The sequence below is a fragment of the Globicephala melas genome, chromosome 12, assembly GCF_963455315.2.
Source record: "Globicephala melas chromosome 12, mGloMel1.2, whole genome shotgun sequence".
Lineage (NCBI taxonomy): Eukaryota > Metazoa > Chordata > Mammalia > Artiodactyla > Delphinidae > Globicephala > Globicephala melas.
In genome coordinates, this window is record NC_083325.1 from 38,880,008 (window position 1) to 38,905,945 (window position 25,938).

General features: G+C 41.1%; 1 long non-coding RNA gene across 2 annotated transcripts in view; it reads left to right on the plus strand.

Annotated features, from left to right (window-relative positions):
• Window positions 1-25,938, plus strand: part of LOC132598222 (uncharacterized) — an 80,181-nt gene that overhangs the window by 8,871 nt on the left and 45,372 nt on the right. For both annotated transcript variants that reach the window (XR_009566140.2, XR_009566139.2), the window contains exon 3: window positions 15,536-15,658. This is a non-coding gene — a long non-coding RNA (uncharacterized lncRNA). The remainder of the gene's footprint in view (window positions 1-15,535; window positions 15,659-25,938) is intronic.

Consider the following 25,938-nt stretch of genomic DNA (forward strand, 5'->3'; position numbering starts at 1 on the left):
TACCCAACTGGTACACTCATATCCACTTTACAAATCAATAAAAAAAAAAGATAGCTCAATTTTTTTAAGTGGGCAAAAGACTCAAATAGGCACTTTACAAAGGAGGATAGCCAAATGACTAATAAGCATATAAAAAGATGCTTAGAATCACTAGTCAGCAGGAAAATATGTATTAAAAAAACAATAAAATAATGCTACACCTCATCAGAATGACTAAAAATAAAAGGATAATACCAAGTGTTGGTGGGGATATGGAATTCTCTTAAAATTTTTTGTGGGAATATAAATTGGTAAAACAACCTTGGAAAATTGGCAGTGTCTACTAAACCTAAACTATAAATACCCAATGATCCAGCAGCACTATTATTGGGTATATTCCAAACAGAAATAAGTGCTTGTATCTACCAAAAGACATAAGAATATTTAAGGGAACCTTTATTTGTATTATCCAGCAATAGGAAAGCAACTCAAATGTTCATCAGCAGCAGAATGGATAAATAAACTGCACTATATTCGTAACATAGATTTCTCCCCAGTTATGAAAAAGAATGTACTATTGCCACATAACAATGTGGGTGGGTCTTATAAGTTGAAAAGTCATATACAATAGAGTATATACTATATGAATCCATCAATATCAAGTTCAAAAACAGATAAAACTAATTATTGTGATGGACAGCAAAATATTAGGTATCTTTAAGGATGGAAATTGACAAGAAGTGGCCCTGAGGGAGCCTTCTGAGTTGCTAGAAATTTTCCATATCTTGATCTGGGTGGTGAGTGAGAAAGGCTCTCTCCTTGACCAAACTCTTGGCAGGCTCCTCTGAGCCCGCTTCTCAACTAAGCCTCAACCTTGGCCTATAACAACTGAAGACTCTCAGCACAAATGATTTTGCCAATCCTCTCTTGCTAAGAGACTTGAATAACACCAGCAAATTTTCTAATAGCTCAAGGCCACATCCCTAAGATGACAAGTTCAGCCCCCATAGTTTCCTGCTTGAGAAAACTCAAGGTTGCCAAAAGAATTTACTGTTTATTCCAACCAACACCTAAAGTCAGGGCCTCTATCTCCCAGTCTCTGTGGGAGAGTGGGAGCCTCACTTCCATAAGTGCCAGTTAACAAACCTGCATGGCCTAATATACTGACCAGCTCCCCTTCCCACTTTTTTATAAATTTCCACTTCCCTCATGCTGCTCATTTCCTTCCCTATTCCCTCATTCTCCCTTGAAAATGCCCAATTACCTCTGCACAAATGAAAGTTGAAGTCAGTTTACACTGGGCTGTCTTCCCTACTGAACTGAATAGAATCTGTCTTTATCACTGTAACTAGTGTCTGGCTTTGTTTACCTTTGCCATGGGTTACGTATATTTACAAGTTAATTGAGCTATACTGGTGTATAAAGACTTGTTTATTTTATGTACGTTATATCTCAATTTTTTAAAATACTTGAAAAGATTTTTGAATACCTTTCCCCACCAGGGCCACACAACCAGCACAGCCCTACCTTGAGACCTTCCTCACCACCTTCCTCCTCTCCGTGTCCTAACACACACTTCTTTTTTTTTTTGTACTCTTTTTTCATTTTATTTTTTTCACAATGTAATACATTAAAAAAAATTTTATACAATTTTGAAAGGTTACTTTCCATTTACATTTATTACAAAATACTGGCTATATTCCCCGTGTTGTACAATATATCCTTGAGCCTATCTTACACCTAATAGTTTGTACCTCCCACTCCCCAACCCCTATATTGCCCCCCCACACACACTTCTTCACTTGGTTCATTCCTTCTCATCCTTTAAGACTCAGTTTACAGGAAGCCTTTACAGATTCCCCTGGCCAGATAGGCTATTTCTTCTCTGGACAACATAATAGCCAGCATATTATCTATCAGCCGGTTTACCACACTGAATTACAGTTATCTGGTCATGTGCCTGGCTCCCTTACTAAACTATAAAATCCTTGAAAGCAGGAAAACTTATTCCAGGTGGCTGGCACATAGCCGATGTTCAATATCTGTTGAATGAATTATCCTGTCTAGAGATCAGCACCTTTGTTTCTCAAGCCTGGTTGGGTTATTGAACATCCTACCAGGTCTGGTCTTTAGTGTGTTATATATCATACACCTTGCATTTGGATAGCTCTTCTGAGCCTACAATTGATCTAATTCTAAAACTTTGTTATAACTACATCTATTCAGTTCGATGCCAAGTGTCTTTTTCATTCTTCCAACAACAAGATTTAAAATGTTTAAGGCATGTTCTTTAGTATCAAGAGCAGTGGTTCTCTGCCTTACCAGATCAGTGTCCACTGTTTTATAACAGATATTTGTAACATCCCCTTTACTCCCCTGAAGTGAAAATCATATGTATAATCTACCTTCCATGTATGTTTTCAAACAAAAATAATGCCATAATAGCAATATCGAGGTGAAATAAAAAAGTCATTTATAAAAAATAATATTGACTTTGATATGTAAATGCTTGGGCATGACTACATTGAAAGACATAATGGGGCTTCCCTGGTGGCACAATGGTTAAGAATCCGCCTGCCAGTATAGGGGACACGGGTTTGAGCCTTGGTCAGGAAGATCCCACATGCCGCGGAGCAACTAAGCCCATGAGCCACAACTACTGAGCCTGTGCTCTAGAGCCCGTGAGCCACAACTACTGAGCTCGCATGCCATAACTACTGGAGCCCATGTGCCTAGAGCCCGTGCTCTGCAACAAGAGAAGCCACCGCAATGAGAAGCCCATACACCACAAGGAAGAGTAGCCCCTGCTCGCCACACTACAGAAAGCCCGTGTGCAGCAATGAAGACCCAGTGCAGTGAAAAATTAATTAATTAAAAAAAAAGACATAATGAAGTTTTCAAATGTTTGCACCTATACGTAGAATCACAGGCTCCAAATGCAGCCTGACACTGATATGTTGTACTGGTAAGCTGTCACAGTTAACAATTTCTCAACTTCTAAACAGTTTTCTAATAAAACAATCTACTCTTGATTTACTCAGTACGGTCATCCATGGGTCTACATCTACAGGTTCAACCAACCACAGATTGAAAATGTTTGGGGAAGAAAATTCCAGAAAGTTCCAAAAAGCAAAACGAATTTGCTGTGCACTAGCAACTATTTACATAGCATTTACATTGCATTAGGTATTATAAGTAATTTAGAGATGATTTAAAGTATATAGGGAGGATGTGTTGTAGTTTATATGCAAATACAATGCCGTTTTATGTAAGAGACTTGAGCATCCAAGGATTTTTGGCATCTGTGGGGGTCCTAGAACCAATCCCTTTTGGATACTGAGGGATGACTGTAGTTGTATTACTGGGAAATTCAGTTTCTTTTAAAACCATGCAAAAAATATTTTGTGTTTATATGTAAAATGGAGTGGTGATCTAGGCTTGTATTATTATAATAGACTTTTCATCTACATGAACGTGAATTTCTGGTGAAACGTAGGTAAGTCATGAGGATGGTGAACAGTCCTTAGCCATGCTGCACTGTCCTTTGCAGAGCATCTAGCATTCCTGACCACTCCTACAGTAAATGCCAGTGGTGTGGACTGTTTGGTCATAGAGTTCCAAAATATCCCCAGTGGTTTGGAACAGTGGTTCTTGAATTTTGGTTGTCAGAAGAATCACATGGGGAGCTTGTTGGGAATACAGATTCTTTGTCCCCGCTCCCAGAAATTCTGATTCAGTGGGTAGGAGAAGGGCCCTGGAATCTGTATTTGGTATTGACTACCCCAAGAGCGAGAGAGTCTTGAATAATATTTAATGGAGGCTGTGAAAAAAGTCTGTTGAATTATCCCTATTCCATACATAACTAAGGCCCTGGCTTTGCAAACAACACAGACCTTGGATTGTAGACAGTGGTACACTTCTCTCTCAATACTTTAACGTGCCTAAGCAGTTCTTTTATACTTCTCTGATAACCAGAATGATCCTGTTCATCAGATTCGTTGTGTCTCTTAGAGAATTTTAGATGAATATAACCACATTGCTTCTCTTTGATACCACTTTTATCCATAGTTTATGCAGATATTTTATATCAATTTAGGCCACAAGGATACATTACAAGAAATTAAGCCTTATCAAGACTACACACTAGTCCCAGTTCGAATACCACCAGTCAGGACATACAGTTGTAATGGCCGGACTCAGCTGTTAGGAGTGGATTTTACCAGAACTCTTCACTGCTACTCTCCTGCTACTCTCCTGTTTACTTACTTCCTATGTGGGCATTTTTTGAGACCTCCAAAATCTGCTTCCGTGGATTAAGAGGTTGTAAAAGACAAAATTAAAGTGAAAAACACGTCATAAAAAAATGAGGACTTTTGAACAGTTTTGAACAGTCCTGGAACCATTTCCACTTTCTTCAGCATACTGAAGCATTCTTTGAAAATGGCTGCAATACTGGCAAGAGGAGGTAATGCTTAAGTAGGGTGGATGTCATTTGGCTAAGTGGAGAGAAGGGAAGGAGAGAAAGAAAGAAAAACTGCATGTTGGAGAGACCAGGACAATTGAAGCAGAGGGTGTGCAGCAGACAGTGCTAGCTGACTTTTCTTCTTTTTCTGTATTAATTGTAGCTTGATATATGGTTGACCAACTACACTCTATCTCCCAGCTTCCCTTGGGTAGAAATATATGCCCACCCATTCATAGGCAGAGCCTTTCAGATGTTTAGCCTGCTTCTTTTTCTTTTGCCTTCCCTCAGGCTAATGAGAAGATGTCCTGTCATCCAGATTCAGTTCTAATATTGAGGACGTTGTCCTAGAGGTTAGGCTCGAGAAACAAGATGGAAGGAACCTGTGTGATTGCATGGAGCATCCCGGAACTCAGACATTAAATTGAGAAATGAATTTCTCTCTTTTCTCATCCATTGCATTTGGATCTCTTTGTTATAGCAGCTAGCATTACAATAACTAATATGAGTACGTGTTAGGAAACAGAGGGAAATAAGGTTAAAACCTGGTAATGGAGGGGCTAGAGGAGTAGTTTAGTTTTGTCTCATAGGCATTAGAGAAATATTCCAAGTTCTTAAACTAGAGAGTGCTGTGATGGGAGTAGTGTTTCAGGAAAATCACACTGGTAGCATATAAAGCCTCCATTAGGGCTTCCCTAGTGGCGTAGTGGTTAAGAATCCGCCTGTCAATGCAGGGGACACGGGTTCAAGCGCTGGACCAGGAAGATCCCACGTGCTGCGGAGCAACTAAGCCTGTGCGCCACAACTACTGAACCTGCTCCATAGAGCCCGCAAGCCACGACTGCTGAAGCCCACGTGCCTAGAGCCCGTGCTATACAACAAGAGAAGCCACTGCAATGAGAAGCCCACGCACCACAAGGAAGAGTAGCCCCCACTCACCGCAACTAGAGAAAGCCCGCTTGCAGCAACGAAGACCCAATGCAGCCAAAAATTAAATAAATAAGTAAATTTATTTTTTAAAAAAAGGCTCCATTAAGCGGTTATTGCAGTGAAACAAATATGAGTCTGAAACAGACCAGGATGGTGAATGTGGAAATGAAGTAAAAAAAGAAGAGGAAGGAAAATAAGAGGTATTACAAAGAAAAGTAATAAGCCTTGGTGACCAACTGGATATAGGGAATTGAGAAGAACCAGAAGTCAAAGAAAAGTCCCAGATTTCTAATCTGGAAAACTGCAGATACAGCAGGAATTGCTGTCAGGAAAATGGAAATATGTAGATTAACTTCAAAAATGCATAAATCGTTTGGAGTGTGGCAGCAAACCCAGATCCTGCCATCATCAGTGTTGCCTGTTCTCCCTAACACCAGTCCCTAAAGTAAGAACCTATAGCTCTGAGGAAACCCTCCCCACTCACCTATTTTCATTTAAGGAACTGAAACGTGAGATTTGTGAACACCCAGAGAAATGAAATCTTAGTATGTGAAAACTCTAAAAAGCAGTCATAAAACATTCATTTATAAAATACCTCTCTCTTTTTAATCTTTACATTGTGAAGGCCCTATAGCTCTATATATGCTAGTTTTATGTGTATAGCACTGCTTGGAAGTATGACATAGTATACTAACTTGGTTTCTGTAATGGTAGTAATAATAGCTGGTGTTTCACAAGCATGTGATCCAATAATTACTTGCACAGATTTAGAATTAGCATTTTTCAGAACTGGTAATAAAGTCATCATCACCTTAAAGTCATATGATGTTTCTGATATGTCTCAACAGAGGACAGTTAAATTTTAAGGTTAGAAGGAACCCATTTTACACATGGAAAAACTGAGGGACAGAAAATTTTAGTACTATGCCCACATCATACAGCTAGTTAGTTGCTGAGTTGGAACTTGAAACTAGACCTCCAAACTAATAGTTTGGATCTTTGTCCTGTATGTCACATTGCATTTCTAAATCTGATCTAAGGTATAAAGCAATATAAAAAAAAATTTTAGCAGCCATAATCTTACTAAAAAAATGTTAACATATGGAGTTCTCAGCATTCACAGGCTCTGTATCTTTTAAGACTCTCATTATGTAATATTGTACATCAACTATACCTCAATTAAAAAAAAAAGAAGACCCTCATGCTGTTTTCCCAAAAGTCCTCAATTGAACTCCATGGGAAAAGTAAAAATCATATTCATCGTTTATTCCCTACAGTGGTCAGTACAGTGCCCTGAGTATTGAGATGCTCAGTAAATATCTAATGAAATATAAATTGTTATACATTGCATCAGTCCAGTATTGATATGAGTAACAATTTATTACCACTGGGCATGAGATACTATTAAAAAAGAAAGAGAAAGAGACACACACACAAGGCTTCAACTCTCCCTCCCCGAAGAGGTAAGTAACCATGCCCGCAGAGAGGCATAATAGTGATTATATTAAGACAAATACCAAAATCACGGATTAATATCATAGAAGCAAGTTGAGCCAACCAGTTAAATTATTCAATAATATGCAAAGTTCTTAAATTTTTGCTAAAATTTTTATTTTAAAATTCCATCAAAATTATACATATAGGGGACTTCCCTGGCAGTCCAGTGGTTAAGACTCTGCGCTTCCACTGTAGCGGGCGTGGGTTTGATCCCTGGTCGAGGAACTAAGATCCTGCATGCTGCACAGTGCAGCCAAAACAAAAATTATATATATATATATATATAACATTAAAGAAAGTTATAGAAAAGAAGAAAAATGGCCTATAATTCTATCTTACTAATACAGATATCACCTATGTGCATGTGTGAGTGTGTGTATGTGTTTCCTTCCAGGACTTTTTCATATGCAGACTTTGATTTCTTCTGCTATTACTTGATTATGGTAAAAAATTAAAGCAGAGAAAATGCGAATCAGTTAAAATGACTTTACCTCCAACCCTGGGAAAAAATTATCCAAGAGTAATGCTTTGGAGTATATCCTCAGATAACTTTTATTACATAATTTATATAGCTACAGTGATGAATACTATGCATACATAAAATTTGGTAGCCTTTTTTTTTCCCACTTGATATTTATACCATCCACTTTGTCTTGTGTTGCTACATAGTTTTTATACTAAGTTCTTTCAGGAAGGAAGCTGGCTGGAAAATGGATGTCCTAGCAAACTGAGAATAGTTCCAAGGTTTGTAGGTCTTACTGAGGTTAAAAAACAGATTTTGTGTGACCATGGAGTGGGAAAGTTGGAAAAATAGGAAATTATGAGCAGAAATGTGGGCTTTTTAAATTATTGCATAAGAAAGACTTGTATTTTGTTATCTAACAACTGAAATTGAAGAAAGCATAATTTTCATCTAATAATAATTGTTAATATTTCATCTAATATTTACAGCAAGCTATCAAAATCTCTAATGAGGTTCAAACTATATTAAACCTAATTTTGGATATTCCAGAAGGAACTTTTTCCTTTTCATAGTAAACATATACACATTTATTTTTATTTAGTACTTATTCAATGTTATAGATCAATATTAAAAATCATAAAGTTTTCTTTCATATTACTGGGTATATTTTGAGTATTTTTTTGCCTTAGACTTTTTAAATTTTATTTATTTTTATTGATGAATAGTTGATTTACAATGTTGTGTTAATTTTTGATTACAGCAAAATGACTCAGTTATACACTATATACATTCTTTTCTATATTCTTTTCCATTACGGTTTATCCCAGGATATTGAATATAGTTCCCTGTGCTATACAGTAGGACCTTGTTATCCATCCATTCTATATATAATAGTTTGCATATACTAACTCCTAACTCCCGGTCCATCCCTCCCCCACCCCCCATCCACCTTGGTAACCACAAGTATGTTCTCTATGTCTGTGAGTCTGTTTCTGTTTCACAGATAGGCTCATTTGTGCCATATTTATATTCCACATATAAGTGATATCATATGGTATTTGTCTTTCTCCTTCTGACTTACTTCACTTGGTATGGTAATCTCTAGGTCCATCCATGTTGCCTTAGACTTTTGATATGATCTTGGTATATCAGTGAAATAGGAGGGACAGAGTACAATAGATCATGAAATAGTCTTTCCTGCTTTGCTGAGCTCAGAAGACCTTCCCTTCTGTCCAACACTGTATCACAGTCACCTGGGACTCACAAAAGACTGCTTGTGCCTAAAGTCTCACAGAATCTACCATGAATACAGTATCTTTATCTTTCGGCTCTAACCCCTTCTGTGACTCCATACCATCATTAGGCTGATGATAGCAACGAATGCCATCCCATCTCCTCTGTTGCTTCCCCACCTGTCTCTTGAACACCCTTGCACCAGAACTGTTTCATACATCTGCAGCCACAAAATACATTTCACCAACTCGTGTGGAGGAAGTGGACGGTGAAAGTCACTCCATTTTTAGCATTTGTGCTCCACTGAGAATACCCTGATAATCCATGAAAGAAAGCTCAGCCTCTCGACAATGTGGAAGATGGATTAAGGGAAGTGGAAGACTAGAGGCAGGTGACCAGTAAGGAAAATAATTGTAACAATGGAGGGGAGAGAATATACGTGCTTGAATTAAGACAGTGGCTTTGGGGAATAGATAATTGGGAGACATAGGTAAAGAGAACTGCCAGGTTTCTGCTTTGAGCAACTGTATTAATTGTGGTCCCATTCAATGATCTAGGAACTCCACGGGAGGGGAATTTCTCCCTTTGTATTACATTAAATCCAAATATTAGAAAGCTCCCCATCTGTCATTCTTTCTTCTCTTCCTCCTTTTTAGCAGAATCTTGGTTTTGTTTGGGTAATTCACTGTGCTACAAATGCCAAGTGCATCTTTAAGCCAATCATGGTAATCCCATTCTTGAGCCACAGACTGTCTTAGGAATGGGCAAATGATACATTTCTGAGCAATGTAACAAGATGGGAAATTTGCTAGGGAGATTCTGGAATAATTTTTTTTCATTCATAATAAAAAGAGACATCTAGGAATTTACTGGACTTTGCTGTGTCTGCGAGTGACAAGTGAACTATAGAAGCCATTTTAAGACCGTGAGTTAAAAATAAAGCCGACATACTGAAGATGTTACAGCAGAAAGATTTAGAGGGAATCTGAGTTTTTGATGACATGGTTAGCTGCTTAAACAATTCTCTTATGGTTTAAGCCAGTTGAGTTGAGGTTCCCGTTGTTTGCAGCCCAAAACAATTTAAGAGCTATAGAACTGTCTCTAAAAGAAAGAATTCTGGCTAGCCTTGTAATCCCTTGGAAATAAGATCTTTGGGGCTGGATCGTCGATGGTCCAACCAATGGCTCAAAGCGGTTCACCCCTGAGAAGGTGAGCTGACTCTTTGAGGTCTGATCTCCTGGAAAATGGTCTCCACTAAAATATGTATTTCCTTAAAGTGGGTATTTAATTCTATCTATATTAAGACATAGTATTTTAATTTTCACTTCTGGTATTATACTTGCAGTTACTGTAGGCATACTATTGCTCAAGACCACTGGCAGATTCAGAAATAGAACACAGTGCCTAGGCCAAAATGGAAGTTTACAGTTTTGACAAAGCCCTTGACAAAGAGTACAGGAAATAAAAGTCAACCAAACAGGAAGTAGGCAGAGTAGAACAGAACAGCCAGAAATATTTGGGTCTGGCTCAAGAATTAGTCTATCTGCAGAACACAGAAGTACCAAGCAAAGTATGTGGAGCTGAAATCTTTAAATTGGAAACATTTTAAGGGGATTGTGAAAGAAGGAAAAAAAACACAAGGAAGTAAAAGGAAGAGAGAAATGATGTCTCTCACTGGAGTAATTATTGCATAAGCCAAAAAATGTCTTCTGCATAGACAATGACAGCTTTAAGAACTTTCTGCAAATCCTTTGACCTCCCATAAAGAGGTGAATTCTGTGGCCCCTCTCTGAATCTGGGCTAAACCTTAGTGACTGGTTGACCAGTGAACTGTGGCAAAAACTGATATTATGTGACTTCGCAGGGTAGGTCATAAAAGGTGGTACAGAGTCTACCTGGTTTGCTGGGCCCTGCATTAGAAACATGAACTACTGTGTAAGAAGCAGTACCACCCTGAGACCACCGTGCTATGAGGAAGCATAAGCTAACCCATGCTTGTGCTTGCAGACAGACCATAGGGAGAGACCTTCTGAAATGGAGAGAGATGCTCAGCCAGCCCAAGCTCTCCCAGTGCTCACTCTTCCAGCTCCTGGCACTGAATGACTTCAACTGCAAAACCTAAGGCAGAACCACCCAGTGGAGCTCTTCCTGAATTCTTGACCCACAGAAACCACGAGAGATAATAAAATGATTGTTGTCATTTTAAGCCAGTGAGCTTTGGGGTGGTTTGTTATGCAGCAATAGATAGCCGGAACAATAGATGAGATGATTTAAATGCTATGGCTCTTTAATAAGTAAGGAAAAAACTCTAGGACCATTAGAAGTCATTATAGCTAATTACTATAACGAGCTAGATGAACTGGTGGTTTCCAGTCAGAGGATCTGTTACCGATAATTAAAGCAAATAATTAATTGGTGAGGCCAAGTAATATTTTTAAAAAACCTTGACTCTGAAAGAACTTCACTTTATGTAAACATGAAATGTTTAAAGATTATGTTGTATTTCTCAAAGGCAATTTGTGTAAGTAATTTTCTTTTTTTACCAATTTTTCTTCCTATTTCAGAGATTCATATTATCAACAAACTATGACAGATATTTGGGGTGATTCCTGACTTGTCACAATTCAGCAGCTCAAGTCCATAGAGTTGGGAGGTTTAGGGAGGTTTAGGAACTCTATGGACTGAGTTCCAGTTTCCTGACCTCAGGACATTCAATCATGTAACGTTTCTGTAGGGTAAAGTCCAGGACATTTTTAGTCTACATGGGACATGCAGCCAGTGGGACCATATGTGTGAGCTAAATATCAGGATGGGAAAGATGGATGTCAGAGAAGTAAAAGCTTTTTATGGCTCACACCTCTGGTCTTAATTCTTCTTGTTCTTGGTTTAAAGGATTGAAAGAAAATGAATAAAAATTAAGATCAACCAAAGAAAATGTAGAAAAGTAACATGGAAAATGTGTATGAAATGTCCAAATCCATAGACACAGAAAGTAGATTAATGCTTGTCTAGGGCTGGAGAGTGTGGGGCTAGTGGGACATGGGGGCTAATTGCTAATGGGTACAATGAGTACGAAATTTCTTTATGGGGTGCTGAAAATGCTCCAAAATTGATTGCGGTGATGATTGCAAAACTGTGAATATACTAAAAACCATCGAACTGTACACTTTAATAAAGTGGGTGAATTGTATGTTGTGTGAATTATATCTCAATAAAGCTGTTATAAAAAAAGTAACAAGGGAAAAAAGTTTATGTCAAATGAAAACAGATAAAAATCATAATTAAATGTTTTTGGAACTTCCCTGGTGGTCCAGTGCTTAAGAATCTGCCTTCCAATGCCGGGGATGCGGGTTTGATCCCTGGTTGGGGAACTAAGATCCCACATGCTGCAGGGCAACTAAGCCCATGCACTCTGGAGCCCACTTGCCTCAACTAGAGATAAGCCCATGTACCGCCACTAAGACCCAACGCAGCCAGCCAAATATATATATATATTTTTTGTTGTTGTTCGTTTGTTTGTTTGTTTTTGTTTTTTTTGTGTGTGCGGTACACGGGCCTCTCACCGCTGTGGCCTCTCCCGTTGCGGAGCACAGGCTCCGGACGCGCAGGCTCAGCGGCCACGGCTCACGGGCCCAGCCGCTCCGTGGCATGTGGGATCTTCCCGGACTGGGGCACGAACCCGTGTCCCCTGCACCGGCAGGCGGACTCTCAACCACTGCGCCACCAGGGAAGCCCCTAAATAAATATTTTTAAAAAATGTTTTCACTGATGCTTAGAAATTTCCTTGGCTAAATGAGAAGACGTTGCTGAGATTCCTCTAGGGCAGAGTTTAGCAAACATTTTCTGTAAAAGGCCAGATAGAAAATATTTTAGGCTTTGCAGGCCAGGAGGCAAAACCATAAATACTATGTAGGAATTCATATAATAAGAGAGAAAACAAATTTCTGCACATTTCAAAATGATATTAAAAATATAATAATAATTGAGTATATATATTTTTTGTAATACAGGTCTGCTAATGAGAAAAACGGAATTCTTTTTTAGGAGACAACATTGCACTTAATTGAGGTTCAAAGTTAATGTTTCCTATCCTCAAATTGATTGCAAATTGTACCTCTGAAAAAAAAAAGTTCTTAGCTCATGGGCCAAATAAAAAGTCAGTGAGCCAGTTTGCCAACCCCTGCTCTAGAGGACTAAGTTCCTAAAGGCTGGCGTATTAGTTTCCTAGGGCTTCTGTAACAAGGTACCACAAACTGGGTGGCTTAAAACAGCGGAACTTTATCTCACAGTTCTAGAGGCCAGAAATCTGAAATCAACCTGTTGTAGAGCCTTGCTCCCTCCAAAGCCTCTGAGGGAAGATACTTCATTGCCTCCTCTAGCTTCTGGTAGCCCTACGTGTTCCTTGGCTTGGGGCAGCATAACTCCAAACCCTGACTTTATCTTCATATGGCTCTCTTCCCTCTGTATCTGTGTTTGTGTTTCTTCTCTTCTTATAAGGACACCAGTCATACCCTAATTCAGTATGATCTCATCTTAACTAAATATATTTGCATCGACCCTATTTCTGAGTAAGATCACACTCATTTGTACTATGGGTTAGGACTTGAATATATCTTTTGGAGGTACACAATTCAACCCACAACAGCAATGGATTTGGGCAGAGAGCCCTGGAGGATCTTTGGGTCAAAGATGTCCTCCTTATCATGTATTTCTTAGAACAGTGATGCTACTGATGAACACCAGATTTGGCTCAGGTCTCATCCTAGGGAGCACTTGCAAACATCGAGCAAATAGAGAGCACCACCCTTCACGGTTCCCGCAGCTCCAAACCCTGGGACACTTATTTTTTTATTGTTTTAAGGCCCTTAGATATTAGTTAGTCACTTTCATTTAAAAATATGTCACTTACTATTAGAAAAAAGGACTAGAATTCATTCTGTATTAGAATGAATGTTTCTTAGCTATTATTTTGGACTTCCTGGAAGCTTCATGATACATCTGAAATTTCATGGACAAATTTTTGTCTCTTTAGTTTGTCTCCCTCTTAAAACTTTAAGAAAAGCTATTACTAAGGTCTGGGCAAGAGTTACCGGTGGCTTGTACCAAGGTTGTAGCAGTGTTGATGGAGAGCGTTGGATGGATTAATGATTTGTTCATAGACAGGATCTGCAGTATTTGAAAATTCGTGTATATAAGGTTGAGAAGAAGGTGTCAAGAATGACTTTCAGAATGAAATTAGAGCACTCCCTAACACCATACACAAAAATAAACTCAAAATGGATTAAAGACCTAAATGTAAGGCCAGACACTATCAAACTCTAAGAGGAAAACATAGGCAGAACACTCTATGACATAAATCACAGCAAGATCCTTTTTGACCCACCTCCTAGAGAAATGGAAATAAAAACAAAAATAAACAAATGGGACCTAATCAAACTTAAAAGCTATTGCACAGCAAGGAAACCATAAACAAGACAAAAAGCCCTCAGAATGGGAGAAAATATTTGCCAACGAAGCAACTGACAAAGGATTAATCTCCAAAATATATAAGCAGCTCATGCAGCTCAATGTCAAAAAAACAAACAACCCAATCCAAAAATGGGCAGAAGACCTAAATAGACATTTCTCCAAAGAGGATATACAGATTGCCAACAAACACATGAAAGGAGGCTCAACATCACTAATCATTAGAGAAATGCACATCAGAACTACCATGAGGATCACCTCACACTGGTCAGAATGGCCATCATCAAAAAATCTACAAACAATAAATGCTGGAGAGGGTGTGGAGAAAAGGGAACCCTCTTCCACTGTTGGTGGGAATGTAAATTGATACAGCCACTATGGAGAACAGTATGGAGGTTCCTTCAAAAACTAAAAACAGAACTACCATATGATCCATCAATCCCACTACTGGGCATATACCCTGAGAAGACCATAATTCAAAAAGAGTCATGTACCACAATGTTCATGGCAGCTCCATTTACAATAGCCAGGACATGGAAGCAACCTAAGTTCCATCTACAGATGAGTGGATAAAGAAGATGTGGCACATATATACAATGGAATATTACTCAGCCATAAAGAGAAATGAAATTGAGTTATTTGTAGTGAGGTGGATGGACCTAGAGTCTGTCATACAGAGTGAAGTAAGTCAGAAAGAGAAAAATACTGTATGCTAACACATATATATGGAATCTAAAAAAAAAAAAATTGTTCTGATGAACCTAAGGGCAGGACAGGAATAAGACGCAGATGTAGAGAATGGACTTGAGGACACGGGAAGGGGGAAGGGTAAGCTGGGATGAAGTGAGAGAGTGGCGTGGACATGTATACACTACCAAATGTAAAATAAATAGCTAGTGGGAAGCAGCTGCACAGCACAGGGAGATCAGCTTGGTGCTTTGTGACCACCTAGAGGGGTGGGATAGGGAGGGTGGAGGGAGACGTAAGAGGGAGGGGATATGGGGATACATGTATACATATAGCTGATTCACTTTGTTATACAGCAGCAACTAACACAACAATGTAAAGCAATTATACTGCAATTAAGATGTTAAAAAATAAAATAAACCTGGAAGAGGGCCCTCAGAAAACAAAAAAGAATGACTTTCAGCATGAGCACTTGGGTGGAGAGTGGTTAGATGGAATGAAATAGGGAACTTGGAACAGGTTGGGGTAGAAAGAGGAAGAGCAAAATGACAGGACAGCTGTCTATATGGGTCTGAAACTGGAGATATACATTTGAGAGTGGTTGTTGGGATTTAAGGGGACCAATGAATAATGCCCCCTAACTTCTGAGTTCAGAAGCAACTTGAGAAATAGACCTTAGGGAACAAAACCTTAACTTTTGTTAATTGATTAAGCTAGATTATAGAGTATAGTTTTGATCTGTAGACAAACTTGGACTTTTTAATATCTTCCCCGAGGACTTAACCTATTGCCCTGCACTGCTTATCTCCCTATTTCAGAAATAGAGCCTGCCCCAGTAAGATTGTATCATGTAGGAGAGAGGACTTGGGTGCCTGCTGCAGGGGGCACGGATCCAGAGAGAGAGAGAGAGGAGAGAGGAGAAAGAAGCACCCAAGCTGTCGGTGAGTCACTCCCCCTGGGGGAAGGACTGAGTGTTTCAGCAGGAAATAAATGGTATACTTAAAGAGGTAATTTAAGGGAATGTAGCAAAGGGATTATTTGCAGAGGTGTGGGCAAGGTTAAGGGTACAAAAAAGTGATGTGGAAGCATCCAGGATTTACATGGAAGTTCTAGTTCTAGGGACAAGAGGAGGGAGCTCGTACAGAACTCAGGAGAGTTGTAGCTGAGGCAGAGGCGCTGCCCAACAGGAATGTGGCAGAGGGAAGGAGTCAGTGCCCAAAGTGTGCCCTTGACTGCCAGCAGTAGGGATGGGCTGGGGGCGGTGAGGGGGGAAATATCCAGCCTACTCATTCTTCCCACCATCTAAACTCCCTCCCACTGACGAAACGCACAGGAAACCAGAGCACTATAATGACAAGGGAATGTAGTCTGTTAAGCAGTCAGCCTGCCCAGGTACAAAGTAGGGCAGAAAAGGGTGGGAATGGGCAATCAGAAAATAACCAACACAGGGACTTCCCTGGCGGTCCAGTGGTTAAGACTGTGCGCTTCCACTGCAGGGGGTCCAGCCCGATCCCTGGTCGGGGGACTAAGATCCTGCATGCTGGGTGACAGGGCCAAGAAGTTTAAAAAAAAAAAAAAAAAAAGGAAAAGAAAAAAGAAAAGAACCAGCACATGGTTCTGTCCTCACCTTTATGAGACTAACTTCCACACCCTGCCCCCTACCATCCACTGCTCCTTGGAGTCCCTCCTTCAACCACTGTTAGGTCGTTTAGCTTTTGTTCCAAGAAGGCTCTGAAATGGGAGCAGAACAGTTATTTAATAAAGTTTTCAATGCCCACTGCACCCTAGGGTGAAAACTCATCACTGTCCTCTTTCCTATCCCATATTTGCTCAGCTGTATTGTCCAACTGGTTTACCAGAAGATATGCAATGGGATCAAATGACAGTATAAACTTATGATAATATGATGTTTGACAATGATACAATGCCAATAAAATTGAAATGTCTCAAATAACGTTCTTCCATTACAGAATCTCATTGATTCTAGGATGTGAATTTTTTCCCACATTTTAACCTCTCTAAAATTGGGAGTCATATTACAGTCTCCTCAGCCAGGCAGCTATTATGTTGGAGGTGTCATTGCCTGCCATGTGCATCAAAACTGGCAGAATGGGTGTCAGCAGCTTGGAAGAAAACCCAGCAGACAGAGCAGAGTGTTACAAAATGCTCCCTCACGAGGTGCTGTTGATGACACAGATGGTGGTACCATCTGAGATCATTCAGGCCACTCTGAGTTAAAAAGTGGTTCAGTCATAGAGACAGAAAGTAGATCGGTGGTTGCAGGGGCTGGGAGAGTGGGAGGAATGGATTGGGGAGTGACTGCTAATGGATACAGGGTTTCTCTGGGGAATGATGGAAATGTTCTGAAATAGGTGGTGGTGATGGTTGCACAGCATTGTGCATGTGCTAAAAACCATTGAATTGTACACTTTTAAAGGGTGAATTTTATGGTATATGAATGGTATCTCATTTTTAAAAAGTGATCCAGAACATCGAGAGAAGCTGGGTAATGGATATATGGGAACATTTTTTACTATTTTTGCAAGTTATTGTGAGTCCAAAATTATTTCAAAGTAAAAAGCTTTAAAAAGTACCTTTTGGAATACCATCCAATATGGAGGTCTTATATTTTTAAAAATCTGTATTCAGTTCAATAATATTAAATTTTATCAAAAGCTTTTCACAACAAAGGAAACCATAGGCAAAATGAAAAGACAACCTACAGACTGGGAGAAAATATGTGCAAACAGTGCAACCAACAAGGAATTAATTTCCAAAATATACAAACAGCCCATACAGCTCAGTATCAAGACAAAACAAAACAAGCAACCCAATCAAAGAATGGGCAGAAGACCTAAATAGACATTTCTCTAAAGAAAACATACAGATGGCCAACAGGCACATGAAAAGATGCTCAATATTGCTAATTATTAGAGAAATGCAAATCAAAACCACAATGAGGTACCACCTCACACTGGTCAGAATGGCCATCATTAAAATGTCTACAAATAACAAATGCTGGAGAGGGTGTGGAGAAAAGGGAACCCTCCTACACTGTTGGTGGGAACGTAAATTGGTGTAGCCAGTATGTAGAACAGTATGGAAGTTCCTTAAAAAGCTAAAAATAGAGTTAGCATATGATCCAGCAATCTCACTCCTGGGCATATATCTAGAGAAAACCATACTTCAGAAAGATACATGCACCCCAGTGTTCATAGCAGCACTATTTACAGTAGCCAATACATGGAAGCAACGTAAGTGTCCATTGACAGATGAATGGATAAAGAAGATGTGGTGTGTGTGTGTGTATTCATATATATATATATGAATATTACTCAGCCATAAAAAAGAATGAAATGATGCCATTTGCAGCAACATGGATGGACCTGGAGATTATCATATTAAGTGAAGTAAGTCAGACAGAGAAAGACAAATATCATATGATATCACTTATATGTGGAATCTAAAAAAATGATACAAATGAACTTACTTACAAAACAAATAGACTCACAGATACAGAAAACAAACTTATGGTTACCAAAGGGGATAGTGGGGGGGGGGAGATAAATTAGGAGTTTGGGATTAACAGATACACACTACTATATATAAAATAGATAACCAACAAGGACCTACTGTATAGCACAGGGAACTATATTCAATATCTTGTAATAACCTATAATGGAAAAGAATATGAAAAAGAAAAAATATCTGTATTCAGAGTCTGCTTATAGACATGTGAACTATCTTTTAGGGGAAAAAAGTAAAAGGATATTCAACAAAAGCTCTTTTCCAACTTTGAAAATAAGCATGATTCAGAATATTTGAATTCTGAATATAAAGAGCTTCTAAGAATACTTTAAGTTTTTTTGCTCATATTCTTTTTAATATATGCATGAGAACAATGTACGATAAAGATCTATGTCTAAGTCTAAAAGAGCTTGTTAAGAAAGTATAAGATAAACGTTTTAAGTGACAAGTGTTGTGCAAACTTTAGTGGGCATTTTCTCTCCCTCTCTTGGTAGTGTGTTAGATGTTATGAAACATAGTATTGCATCCCCATAGAGGACTAAAAGCTCCCAAATCAAATCTCCTTGCTCTGGTAAGGTAAAGACCACAGACATTCAGGTCCATAGTTATCTTCTACACAAACTCTCATCCTGTTCAGCCTCAGCCCAGGGGCATCATTCAGTGCCTCGAAAGAGCGGAGTTCCCTCAGCGGTTGCAGGCAAAGTCTCTTATATGCTCTACTTTTAGAGTCCAAAGGGTTAACAGGACATAGATTTCCCAGCACCAGTCCCACACCCAAGAAACTTAGAAAACAGGGTCAAATCTGCTGGCCCTACCTGGCATTTAGACCAGTTGTATCAGTCTTGATTCTAGGTTTTGAGCTGCAGAAATCAACTCTGCCTGATTTAAGCAGAGAAGGAATGTATTAGTAGTTCTTTGGGCAGTTGGCGGAATCACAGGGAAGACTGGAAAACCTGGTGTTACCTATGAACTGGTCCTGAGAAGACCCTGTAGTCAGCAGCTGAGCCCTGGACCCACAGACTTGGGGAATTCTCTGCTGGGGCTGGGTCTGTGTGTCACTGACTCCTGATTCAAAGTCCAAGGTGGGTGGGTCTCACAGAATAAGCCTTGGTCATATGGCCGCACTCTTGTCATATGGCTTCAAGGAAGCTGGAAATGTGAGTAAGTAGCATTTTCTGCTTCTATAAAAGGAGATAGACTCTGCCTCCAACCAAGACTCTTAAGGAGTGGGAAGAGGTGTAGATGATGGGCACCTAAAAATCAAGATGAATGTCTACTTCAGTCAAAATAAAGTTCTTGAAATCCCAGAACACACACGTAGTACTGGCACCAACTGAAGACCCAGGCAGAGGTCCAGCAGAATCTGAGGGGAGGAGGGAAGGCTGAAAAAACATGAAAGAAAAAAACCTTATTGATATTAGCCTTGTCTGAATGCCTCTCCGTCTATATATCACTCTTCTATAGTTCTTGACCTGTGAACTTTAAAAAAATTTTTTTAATTAATTTATTTTTGGCTGCACTGGGTCTTCGTTGCTGTGCGCGGGCTTTCTCTAGTTGTGGCAAGCAGGGGCTACTCTTTGTTTTGGTGCACGGGCTTCTCATCAGGGAGGCTTCTCTTGTGGCACACGGGCTCTAGGCTTCAGTAGCTGTGGCACGTGAGCTCAGTCGTTGTGGCTCGCTGGCTCTAGAGCACATGCTCAGCAGTTGTGGCACATGGGCTTAGTTGCTCTGTGGCATGTGGGATCTTCCCTGACCAGGGCTCGAACCTGTGTCCCCTGCATTGGCAGGCGGATTCTTAACCACTGTGCCACCAGGGAAGTCCCTTGACCTGTTAACTTTACATGGTGTTGGGAGAAGTCTTTCATCAAGATGTTAATTATGGCCTAGATTTACCATATCATATCTGGAAATTGAAACCTTCCCAGCCTCTTGCAAAATTTAGAAATTTTTAATGATTCTCCAGGATTTATTGGAGGCTTATTTCTTCCCCACTTAAAAACCCCTTAATTTCTATTTCCCCTGTGTCCCTGTCAAACTAAGGACACAGCCACATTTCCTCTTGTGAGCAGTCATTGCAATGGTGTGCTGGTAAACCAGCTCTGTGTAAGAAAAAAAAGCCCTGATTGATAGCACTTGCCAATTTCCTTGGTGTAAATACTCCCACTGTGGAAGGTTTCAAGCTACCAAAGTTGCAGGTACATCCCTGAATATTTTATTTTATTTTTATTTATTTATTTATTTATTTTGCGGTACGCGTGCCTTTCACTGCTGTGGCCTCTCCCGTTGCGGAGCACAGGCTCCGGACGCGCAGGCTCAGCAGCCATGGCTCACAGGCCCAGCCGCTCCGCGGCATGTGGGATCTTCCCGGGCCGGGGCACGAACCCGTGTCCCCTGCATCGGCAGGCGGACTCTCAACCACTGTGCAACCAGGGAAGCCCCCTGAACATTTTAGTGTCAGCTTTTACGAGCCCTTACGAGCCACACAGCCTCTTGCCTGGAATTTCTCAGGCCTCCTAAAGAAGTTGTGTCACTTGCTTAGTCTGGAGAATCTCTCATAGTGGATTCCTCAACTAAAGCTGCTATTGAATATGTGTTCCGTGATGGCAGAGGTCTTTGTTCACTGCTGTACTCCCAGGGCCTAAAACAGTCCCTGGCACACAGAAGGTTCTCAGCACGTACTTGTTTGTGGTGGTGGTTCTGAGGCTCTTCCCTGGGGCTGGTGAGGACAACCACCTCTGCCGTGTGCTAGTCCACAAAGCACTGCCTTTCTCTTGGATCAAAGGCAGCAGAGACTTTCCCTATGTCCTCTTTCTCTGTGAAGTGGCTCATGTCTCTGATCATCTGTTTGCCTCTGTTGTTCCACTTCTCTTTTCAGGAAGACTCAGCCACATTTTTAACACTTTAACTTGCTTCTTGAGTTGATCATTTCCTTCTTTATCACATCAGCCAGCACCATTTGCTGTACTGATTAATGTTTTCCTCTTTATTTCCCTATGCTTTTGAGTCCAGACATTTGCTTTTCTGATATACTCCTTGGATTCTGTCTTGTGGGGTCCACCTCAGTGAGCCATCTGTAGTTAGGAAGTCTTGAGTCTGCCAGAAACGTGGCTGTTGACACAGATCTTGTCCTTTATCCGTCTTCCTGGGTGGGTGACCCCTCATGGATGCTGTTGTCCTACTGGACCAATATCTAAGGCCTGGACTCTATCTGCCACTGTCCTACCTAGTTCTCCTGCAGCTCATCTCACCTTCCTGCGCCTTCCCTGAACGTCCCCTTTCAAAAGTTTCCTGGGTTACATTCCCTCAAGGCACACGCCACGCCTGCATTCTCTTCTATTATGATAATTGAGCCACCTCGAAACTCACTGGTAATGCTAGCAGCATGCTATGCTCCTCTTTCCAGATCTCCCAGCTCAAACCTGGCCACAGTTGCGTGACCAGGTGTAACTGTTGCAGTCTTTAAAGGGTGATGCCCCAATTAAACTTACTGTTGACTCCTTATCTGACCTTTAAAGATGGTACTTCTCAAGAGCTTCCTGGAACTGCACTCCTGGTTTTGGCTGGCAGGTGCAGATTATTCCAGTCTGTTCTCTGAAATTTCACCTCCCTCCATTAGAGTTCTTTGGATCCCAGTCACCTTTTCTGGTCTAGTAATAACCAAAACAAACAAACAGAATGGTTTCTAATACCTTCCTTGAGAACATAGGTCCAAGTGTATCTCCTTTCGTCTTTTATGTTGGACTAGGCTGGCCCCCACCATCAAAACCTGTCTCTTAAGGAAATCCTTCTCCCTACGTGGCAGTGGTGGTAAGACGCAGTGCTGGCCAGTCAGAATGGACATGGGCTGCAAACATCCAATGTGTGTCTCTGGCTGACACAGCCTGGCTCCTTTATTTATCTTTCTCTCTCCAACTGTTCTCATTCTGATTTCAAGATCAAATTTTTTTAGAGAAAAAGTTACTCATGACTCTTACTAAAGGACGGTAAGGCAGACTTTATTCAGCACCACTGTGGTAGTTGTAGGAACCAGTGGGGTTTTGCAGTAGGGGAGAGATATTGGGCCCAACTTTGAATTGGGCTCAACAACAAGGAAAAGTGAGAATTTATAGCCGAGGAGCAGGGAAGGGGGGTCAGTGGATGGAAATTTACTGAAATATCAGGGGTAAGTGGGGGCGGGGATTTTCAGCTAAACCATCCTAACCTTCTTGCTGAAGGCAGGCAAGGGTGATCAGACGTCACCTGGGGGATGGTGGAGGATGAGGGACCTAATCAGATATCGAGGGAGATCAGAAATTGAGGATGGAGTTAAACTGACTTAGCGGGGTTCTTGCTAACGATGGACAAAGTAGAGATGAACACGGAAGCCTAAAAGTCAGGGCCTAGTTGAAAAGAGAGTTCAGGGCTTCTCTGGTGGTGCAGTGGTTGAGAGTCCACCTCCCGATGCAGGGGACACGGATTCGTGCCCCAGTCCGGGAAGATCCCACGTGCCGCGGAGCAGCTAGGTCCGTGAGCCATGGCCGCTGAGACTGCGTGTCCAGAGCCTGTGCTCTGCAATGGGAGAGGCCACAACAGTGAGAGGACCGCGTACCGCAAAAAAAAAAAAAAAAGAGAGAGTTCAGAAGAGCCAGACTGGAGTTTGGTCAAGGAGAGAATCTTTGTTAGTTTCTAAACCAATCCAGCTCCTCCTTGATTCCTAGAGACAGTATGTCCCTGGCATTAGGCCTCTTACTACTCCTTCCTAGTCTTTGGTTTACTAATATTTTTATTAATGTCCAAAAAGATGTCCTGCCACCTATAAAATAAGGGCCTCTTTTCCTTTATCTGTTCAGGGATGAAAAGCCACCACCCTCTGTGGCTGACCCTCCAGATCTGAGCCTTTAACCAAAGCCAGAGCCAGGCTTAAGCAATAAAGCTAGAGAGGACTTTGATCTGCGGTGGGGTTTGAGGGTGATTCCAGGAGTCTGTAGATCAGTCATTAAGGAATCAGGAGGTTAATTCCACAACAGTTTACTCCTTGGCTCTAAAACTGGACTCAGTTCAACATAACATAAGGAGGAAGAGAATTGGAGGCAGATGACTTAATGCACAACTAGTATAGCCTAACCCTGTCCTCGGGTGGTCCTCAGACCAGCAGCATCCCCTGGGAATTTGTTAGAAAATACAAACTCATAGGCCTTACCCAAGACCTACTAAATCGGGTGGTGGGAGCCCAGGAAGCTATTTGAACGAGTTCGCTAGGTGATTCTTATGAATGTTAGCATTTGAGAACCACAGCTCTCACCCAGGTGGAGCTTAGTTCCATTTACAGAAAGTTTCATGTGAAACTTAGCTTCTTTTGGGCTGTTCCTGCCTGAGAGATATGGTAGGAGCAGCAAGAAATTTTCCCAACCACTAATACCTAAATAACTTGTTCACTGAAACTCTGCATGTTTTAAGTGACAGAAAGACCCATCTAATCCCCATGTTGGGCATACCTGCTTAGATCTATAAGTTGCAAAAACCTGCAAAGCCTGTGTACACGGAGGTGGCAAAGGCTTGGGCCTGCCGGGGTCCTGTGACACCAGGCTCATTAAACTGCTGTGTCTTAAAGCAGTTGAGGACCTGGAAGCCCTGTGCTGACTAAAGTATTGACACCCCCTATCCCTGTCACCCCTGAATCATCGCTCTCTCTGGATATATCTTAAATCTCCAAAGCCCTATCATTGTGCCTGTTCCTTAAGCTTTCCTGGTTTGTAGGCCATGGTTTGGGGGTGGGGAGGAAACAAATCAAATCCCCCTCCTCTGAGTTCAGAACCAACTGAGAAGTAAGATCAGGACTCTGCTAGGGATCAGCATGTCAACTTTATTGCTGATAAAGTCGGATTGGGAAATGCAGCTGGGAATCTGCAGCTACCGCTGGGTTTCCTCACGCCTCCCCGCTGAATTAGACCTCCCAACCCCAGCTGCCTGCCTCCTGGCTTGCTGGGGAGGTTGCCAGACCCAGAAGTGTGGTCACTAGAGCTAGTGCATCGTTTCTCCAACCCTCCCAATCAATTCCTATACTCGCTCTTTGGAGGAGCATGGTAAGTGGTGGAGAGACAGGCAGGAGAGGGGCTCCAGTACCATTCCTTCTTGGGGAGGATGTGAGGATTCAGGAACAGGTCTTCCCTGCCTGTGGGAATAGTATTTGAGGTCACTGGCATCAAAGAGAGTCTAGAACGGGAAGAGGGGAAGGTCAGGACTGAGGCTCACATTTAAGCATGGTTTCAAAGAGGAAACCCCAGCCAAAGAAACTGAGAGGAGAGGCCAGAGAGAGGGGCAGAGAGACTAAGAGCATGGGTGCCACAGAGGCCGGGGAAAGAGCATCTTAAGGAGAGAGCGATCAGCACAGTCCACATTCCAGAGGAACCTAGTGAAATGAGGAACAAAAACTGTCCCTCAGATTTAGGCACTTGGAATCTCCTGGTGACCTTACTGAAAGGTGGGAAGGAGAAACAAGCTTTGTGGTAGTCACTGAAGGGTGTCCAGGAGGAGAGTTTCTTAGGGGACAAAGCTTGTTTGAAAACTGATGGAGAAGGACAGTCACCTGCGCTTGTGAGGTTGTGGCGGAGGTAAGTAGCCTGTGCCCCACCCTCCAGGCCAGGTGTCTTGGGTGCAGGCTCTGGCTGTCTCTCTGGAGCACATTTTCCTAATTTGAACAAAGTGCAGCGTGAGCTAATAGCAACCCTGGATGGGAGGATGCTGGTACCCAAGATGGGGGAATAAAGGATAGTAGGTCACTTAGTTACCTGCAAAGCAGGGACTAGAAGCTGAAGGCTTCTGTCTCCAAATTCAGAGATAGCTCCAAACACCCTTTAGGGCAGAAACAACAAAGGCTCTTCTTCCCTTCGAGAGCTTGCCTTATTTTTGTCAGTCCCTAATTATTTTAGCACTAAGTATTTAAATCCTGATCTGGTAAGATGACCAGGATTCCAAGGTCCTAATCCTCCCTTAGTGACAACCTTTAATTCCCTGGGGACTCACACTTTCGATTAATGGAGGTCTACAAAGGTAACAGACCACCCTCTGATTCTCGGGATGGGAGAGTGTCTTGCTGGACCAATTGGTGGTCTCTCCCTACTGTTATCACTAGCGTCAGAGACCATATTCTCTGAGAGCTGGTCTTTAGACAGTTTGTCTTAACCCTTGTCATTGACTTAACCCTTACTTACAATATCTTACTTTTTTCAATTAAATCATCTCCAATTCTGATATCATAGAAATACTACCAGCAGAGACTTCTTAATGATAAGCTTCTCCCAGCTAGTCCCATACTCTTCCTATTTCCAAAATCATTTGTCATATGCCCACATATCTGGAAAACCAAAAATAAGTGGACTTGAAAGAGAGTGGTTGGCCATTTTGCTAAGGATCTCATAGGTCTCTTGGTGTTTGTTTTCCTTTTTAATGTATTTGTTTTCCTGTAACATTAATCAAATTCCAGAAATAAAAACATATTACTAAGGTACATTTAATTTATATTAAGATTTAAATCTGCTATTGAAGGAGAAAAATTAGGATTGATGATAAAAGTTTATTTTAAATTGGCTCTAGATAATTTAGATATGTAAGTTACTTTTTAAACACACACACACATACACACACACACACCCCAATTCTATTAAACAGCCAGATCTTAAAAGTCTAAACTTTGGATACTATAATTAGGAGTCAT